Source organism: Pteropus medius, unplaced genomic scaffold (genome assembly GCF_902729225.1).
Source record: "Pteropus medius unplaced genomic scaffold, Ma_sr-lr_union100, whole genome shotgun sequence".
In the NCBI taxonomy this organism is placed as follows: Eukaryota; Metazoa; Chordata; class Mammalia; order Chiroptera; family Pteropodidae; genus Pteropus; species Pteropus medius.
Window position 1 is genome coordinate 1,490,710 of NW_024344372.1, and position 7,859 is coordinate 1,498,568.

Consider the following 7,859-nt stretch of genomic DNA (forward strand, 5'->3'; position numbering starts at 1 on the left):
TGTCAACTGTACTTAAATAAATAAATATTTTAAATTACATATGGAAGAAAAGGACAGATCATTTAAATTAATTATTTAAAAAATTATACCACGGGCCTGACTGAGATTATAACTAATCCACCACCGAGCACTCCTTATAACGTGAAGTTCCTTTGATAGACGCATGTAATTAGGCTCATCTCTCTAGAGTGAATCTGTAATGACTGTCTGCTTGTGTCCTGGCTTGCCTTCGGAGCCTGGCGGGAAATTCACTGGCATCTTTTCGTATATAATTGGAAACGTTTCTCTGTTGTTTTAACGACGTCAGTAACAGTTGCAGGGCTTTTTGGTCCGGAGTTTTTCATCTTGGACATAACTGCATGGGACTTAATTCTAAAGAACTTCCTGCTGAGAATTCTATTATTAGACCATTTACAGGGGGACAGTCTGGTGCCCTGCATCTTCTCATCCAAAGGTCTCTGTCGTGTTAATCTTTGAACTCTGCTGTAGCTGTCATAATATCTTCCTCCAGGTCACAGTAGGCTGGGGGCACAAATATGACCATGACAGACATTACAAGACAGTATATTTCTGGCTTTCCCCTTAACCAATCTGTAGGAACTTCAGACTCCTCACATTTATCCTGTGGCGTTTTACCCTTATGGGATAGGGAGTCTCAAGTACAGTTATTGATAACTTCCTTCAAATTTTATGTGGCATTTGTCATTTCCCTCCTTTCCTCTTATGTCAAAGATACCTGCGTCGGCCATGTATTTCTTGTCTCTCCACATCTCCGTTATATCATTTGTCAGTCCAGTTAGCTGCTCAGGACACTGTGTGTCATGTTCTAAAGGGCTCCACCCTACCTGCACTATTTCTGTTACCTAAGCTAATAATATCAAGAGGAACACCTATCATTTATTGAGTTCGTGTTAATTGGGAAGGCTAAGCTAAGCCCTTTAAATGGATGATCTCATTGCTACCTTATGAGGAAGGCACTGTTCGTTGCATTGTTTTATAGATGAGAATATTGAAACATGGAGGGATTATTGTCCCAATTCACACAGCTTGTAAGTGGTAAGTGGTAGAGCCAGGATATGAACCCAGGTCTACCTGTCACCAGAGCCCAACCTCAACTCTTAGTAGGAATTGCTGTAAAATAGTACTAACTTGTATTCCCACTGTCATATGAGAGCTGAGGGACACAGTGTGCATTGTCCTCAGAATTGTTCCTTCAGTGACTGGACCATCACGTTTGGGCTAGACACATGCCTCTTGCGTCTGTCTTCTCTTGTCATGTGTCCTTTTCTAAGATGTACCTCAGCCTTTCATGTAAAAAAAAAAGACTGTTGTTTCTCCAGATAGGTTTGATCCTAAGAAGATTTTTATATGTTTTTACATCATGTGGTTTTGTCACAGATTCTTTATTTTAAACTACTTCGTTTTATTAGTCAATATTTTTAGTGTGCTATTTTGACTAATGATACATTTTACTTGTTTGTTCTTTAACTTTCTAGGTTTCATTGATTTCTTTCTGTATTATAGTGTTTAATTCACAGAATATTTTATCATTTTTACTCTTCATGTATGTTCCCCTATTTAATTTGATCTCGTGGTAGACCCTGTAACAAATAAGTGGCTTAAAACCATTATTTCCACTTACCATTTCATATTTGAGTATTGTTTTTAGATACTTTTATTACTTTAAGTTCTTAAAAATCTTTTATCCTTGTTTTCTGTTATAAAAGCCTATTTTATCTCACTAGTAGCACAATCTCTGTATCTTTTATGCCTACGGAAGTGGGAGATGGCTGTGAAGATTGGTGAGGCTTGGGCATATGATGGAGGTTTATATGTGTGTTTGTGCCCAATCCAGTCTGTTCTCCAAGCCGCGGGGGTGGAGTGCCAAATATTAGAGATCCAGCCCCTCAGCTGGTTTTGTCATGGTTCTCCCTTCAGAAAAAAGAACCTGTTTTTTGGTTTGAGAGTGGCGGTAATGGTGCACTACTAGTAGTAGTAGTAATAGCAATAGTAGTTGTAGCAGCAGCAGCAGCAAAAGTAGCACAGCTACCATTTATCAAACATCAGTACACCAGGTGTGGAACTAGGTGCTTTACTTGCGTTGCGCATCTTATTTAATCTCCCCACAAACCTACAAGTAGGCACTGCCGGTTTCATTTATCACAAAGGAATTTAACTCTGAGAAAGTAAATCATCTGTAGAGTCTGGATTTGAATCCAGGTCTGTGTAAATTCCAAAACCCTGGCTTTTTCTGCAGATGCCTCCAGAATGCACATACCTGGGGAAGTGCAGGATTCTCTATGCGCAGGGGACAGGGAGGACTTACCAAGGGCTCCCCCCTTTCACCTGAATTCATCTAATTCTTCCTGCGGAGGGAACACACCTCATCTCAACCAGACATCTGGTTCCATTGACTCTGTGGAACCAAATACCTTTCCCACCTGACCTGACACATGGATCCAGCCTTCGTGGGTACCAAGCAGCCTCCATATGAAATTCTGTCACCTTGGCTCGCTTCCCTACTTGCAGTTTGGCTGGGATCGGCTGCTTCTGGGTCTTCAAAAAACCCCTGTAGGCAGGCTTTCAGCCCACTGTTTTGTCAAGGCAATGTATCACTTTTGCCTCTCTGCTCATGAGAACTAGAAGTAGCTTTCCTCAGCAAATTCTGTTTCTTTTTGTAGACAGACCTGCTGAATCCCTGAATCTTACCCTCTTTCTTTTTTCTCTCCTAGTTATTTAAACTCTTTAAAATCACTATAAGAAGAACCCAATGGCCAACATCCAACATCAACTCCTATTCACCAACCAGCATTAAGTTACTTTTGAAACCATAGTAACCATCGCTAGCTGCTCTGTAACTTACTCCTGAAGTTCCTTGTAAATTGAAAATAATTTACATGAAACCATTTAAGATTACTTCCGAACTAGACTCGCAACCCTCATCTGCCTAGCTAAGTCTCTTTATAGAAGCTTTGTTTATTTTTCCCTTCCGAAGTTTAAAAACACGTTTGGCTATAACACAATGACAACTTTTCCTTGCAACTACCGGAAATTTCCCCAAAGTTTTACAAGTGTGTTTTTTACCTCCTTGTTTATAAAAATTAGATTTACTGTCCTTAGTAGATGACCGAAAGAACTACTATATTGATAAAGGAGCATAATCATCTTAGATGATATTTTAAAAACGTCGACTTCCTAGGGGAGGAAGAGAGGCTCCGACCTTGCTTAGCTTCCAAGATCAGATGAGATCGGGCACGGTCAGGGTGGCATGGCCATAGACAAGAATCTTTGATCTATACATCATGTGTCAGAGGAGAGCCTTACCCTCAGCCCCAAATGACAAGAGTATACAAGAGTGGATTTGGGGCCAAGAGACAGTAGCTTAATGTGATAGTTATTCATTTATTTTCTCTCATCTCTGAATCCACACCTCTTTGCCTTTCTTTGTGATAAGGCAGCTGGACTGTACAGATGTTTCTTTGCCAGCTGGCTCATTATTAGGCTATATCAATAGAGGGTGCTGGAGGGACAGCACACATTAGAAGGGAGGAAGGAGACAGACTTCTTTCCCTGTGCCGTTTTCTGTTGCGATTCGTGTCAGGGACGCAGATAGCTTAACCTCAGTAGCCTTCATTTCAGCAGTGCCCCACATCTCCTGGCATGGTTTTTGCCAGCACAGTGGCAGTCCTCCTGGTTAGCCTTGGCATATGCTCTCCAGCCAGTTTCTACTCCACCAGCTGTTGGACTGACTGCCCCGAGGCTCAGCTGCAGCTTTTGGCCTCTAGCAAGTTTCTGCCCACAGCATGCTTTGCGTTCCTGTGATTGTCATTTCCCTCCCTTCAGGTCTGAAGGACTCTTCTAAGTTTGAGTTCCTTCCTTGTTCCATCTCCCTTAATCCTAAAGTCCTCTTTTACTTACTAGTCAGCCATGTCGAACTACTTAAAACAACTTATGTTATACTTAATCAAAGTACTAATGTGGTTTTTGTACATCACCTGAATGGACTCTGACTGATACATTTAATCACTGGCACAGCAACACACACACAAACACACGGCATATGATATGGGTCAAAATAAACTGACTAAAAAGACTTTTTTTAATAATATTTTTTTATTTTTAAATTACAGTCGGCATACAATATTATAATATTTTTAGATATATAACATAGTGATTAGACATTTATATAACTTATGAAGTGATCACCCTGATAAATCTAGTACCCATTTCACACCATACATAATTATTACAATATTATTGACTGTATTCCTTATGCTACGCTTTACATCCCCGTGACTATTTTGTAACTACCAATTCGCACTTCTCGATCCCTTCCCCTTTTGCCCACATTCTCAGCCCCCTCCTACCTGGTAACCATCAAAATATTCTCTGTGAGTTTGTTTCTGTTTTGTTTGTTTATTTTGTTCTTTAGATTCTACATGTAAGTAAAATCATGGCCTTTGTCTTTCTCCGTCTGACTTACTCTGCTCAGCATGATGCCCTCTAGGCCCATTTATGTTGTTGCTGATGGCAAGATTTCATTCTTCTTTTTATGGCTGAGTAATATTCCTTTGTATATATGTACCACCTCTTCTTTATCCACTCATCCATTGATGGACACCCAGGTTGCCTCCATATCTTGGCTATTGTAAATAATGCTGCCACCAACATAGGGATTCACATGTCCCTTCAAAGTAGTGTTTTGGGTTTCTTCAGATAAATATCCAGAAGTGGGATTACTGCGTCCTTCTTTGTCTCTTGTGATAGCCTAACAAGACTTTTGGAGGTGAGGATAGACATGAGAAATCTTATCCTCATATGTAGACTCTTCCCTGTTTACAGTTGGGCCAGCTCTGTTGACAAAGGGGATCTGACTGAGTATGGAGGAAAGCTTAGGAAAATGAAAGTAATAAAAACACTTTTATTGAGTTCCAAAACATTGACTTCAAAACAATTAAATTAATAAAGTGGTTGCACTATTTTTCGAACTCAATGAAAGTCTTTAAAAATTAAATTGTTTTTAACTCATGATTTGTTAATTCAATAAATGTGGTTTTCAATTTAATTGCTCTTGAAGTTACTGTTTTTGAACATAATAAAAGTTAAAATTTTTTTCCCCTTTATTACCTTACTTGTTTTAAAGGCTCTCAATTAAGCTTCTCTGTCTACTTAGCCCCAAAGACCAATTTGCAGAGTTTCAGTGCCCTGCAGGGAAGCAGGTAGGCACTGCGTATAAACTGTAAGCTCGCAAGTTTGTGAAATAGAGGTGGGGAGACTAAATGCCATCTATAGACATGCATTTCAAGCTTCCAGGTACTCACTCTCCTTTCTCCTCAACTCTCACTTGTACTTTTCCCACCCTTACTCTTGGCCGGTGGCAGAGTGTCAAACTTCACTGGGAAACTGAAAGAATCAGAAGCATTGTTCATTTTCCTGGAATTAAGGCTACAAAAATAGTCTGTATCTATTTTTTTTCCTTCCCTTACAACTGAAAAGAAGATGACTTTCTCTTATGAAAGGCCAGCTCTTCTACTTGTATTCTAGATCTCATCCTCATTTGCTTTCTTAAGGCCTTATCAAGTCGACCATCAAACCCTTCTTTTTTACTTTATCATTTTAATTACCATATAAATTATGGATTTTGCTATAAAAGTTTTAAATATAAAAAGACAAATTTCTTGACTTTTTTTTATCTCACATTCCATATTGAACACAGTGCAATCATCTTTCTCCCAACACCACTCCATTAAAACAGGTTTACTCAAAATTACAAACACATTCCTTGTCACCAAACCTAAAGGACACATCTGAATCGCAATTTACTGAATATTGGAGCATCATTTGTCAGTATTGACCATTCCCTACTTGAAACATTATCCACTCTTGGCTTCTATAATGCCATACTCTTCTGACTGTCTCACTGGATGGGTAATTGTAGTCCTTTTGATGACATTTTTCTTCTAAATATTGGGGTTCTTCAGGATTCAGTTCTAGGATCTTTTTTTTTCCCTTTACATTTTTTCTTAAAGTGATTTCATCAATTACAATGGCTACGAATACCCTTGTTATGGCTAATATTATGACCCCCAAAAGTCATATGTCGAAGTCCTAACCCTCAGTATGTAACTGTTTTTGAAGAAATGCCTTTTAAGAGGTGATTAAATTAAAATGAGGCCATTAGGGTGGGTCCTAATGCAATCTGACTGTTGTCCTTGTAAGAGGAGCAAATTTAGACATCGAGGTACATACCTAGAGGAAACGATCACGTGAGGACACAGAAAGAAGGCAGCCATCTGCAAGCTAAGGAGAGAGGCCTCAGCAGAAACCAAACTTACTGACAACTTGGTCTTGTACTTCTAGTCTCTAGAACTATGGGAAATAAATTTCTGTTCTTTAAGCCACCTAGTCTGTGGTATTTTGTTATGGCAGCCCAAGGAAACTAATACAATCCTCTTCATCTTCTTCATTATATTTTCAGTCCAGGATACTCCTCTGACAACCAGACTTGCATATCCAGCTGTGATTTTAACATCTTCACTTAGCTACATCACAGATATCTCAAACTTACCGAAAATGAATGAATGGTCCCTGCCTTCCCGAATCAGTTCATCCCCATCCTTACTAACTTGTATTATCCTTCTCAGTAGATGGCACTATGAAATACTCATTCCTGGATTCCACACCACTCAAACTAACTCAATATACATAAATATATAATCTTCAGGATATATTTTGAATATATCTTTTTCTCCATTTCCATTGTCAATATCCTTATTTAAAAATTATATTTTCTTGTAATATTACAATAGCCCTCGACTTGGTCTTCCTTCTTTCTTTCTTGCCTACCTTCCAATTCATTCTTCATGTAATAGCCAAAGTGCTATATACTGAATATTTGTGTCCACCCAAAATTAATATGTTGAAGCCTCACCCCCAAGGTGATAGTATTTGTAGATGGGCTTTTAGGAGGTGATTAGGTCATGAGGGTGGAGATTGAGATTAGTGCCCTTATGAAAGAGACCTCAGAGAGAACCCTTGCCCCTTCTGCCATGTGAGGTTATAGAAGATGGCAGTCTGAAACCCTGAGGAGGTTTCTCACCAGTCATGAAATCCACCAGCACTCTCATCTTGGACTTCCCAGACCCCAGAATTATAAGAAATAAATGTCACTTATGGTATTTTTGTTATAGCAGCCTATGTGGACTAAACCATAGAGTAATCTTTAGAAATGCAAATATGCTCATTTTACTAAACTTCAAATTCTGTAATGGTTTTGTTATGCTTGCAATAAAAATCTAACTTTTTACCACGGCCTACAATCCCTACATAGTCTGACCTCTTCCCTCATCTTTTATTAGTCTCCTTCTTACCCACAGAGCTCCAGTTAAAGTGGTCTGTTTTCAATTTTTTGTCTATGCCATATTCTTTCCTTCTTTAAGACCCATGATGTTTCTTTTCCCTTTTTTCCATTCTTTGCGTGTCTCGTTTCTTCCAATACTTTAGATCAGCTTAATTGTAACCTCAGAGAGGCTATCCACGATTGCACTATCTAAATAGACACCTCTCTCTTGTTATTCTTATAAATACCCTTACTTGCTTCCTCCACAGCATGTATTCACTCTTGTAATTATTTTAATTTAATTGTCTGAATATTTGGTTATTGTCTACTTCTCAGCTAGAATGTCAATTCTGTGAGGTCAGGGTCCACATCTGTATTATAAAATTCTGTATCTCCAGAACCAAGAAAAATTCTTAGAACATAGTGGACACATAATAAATATTTGATGATAAATGAATACCTTTCTTTAATGCTCCTTCAGCTCGACCATCTTCTTTGCTGTGAGCCTTGTTCCTCGATG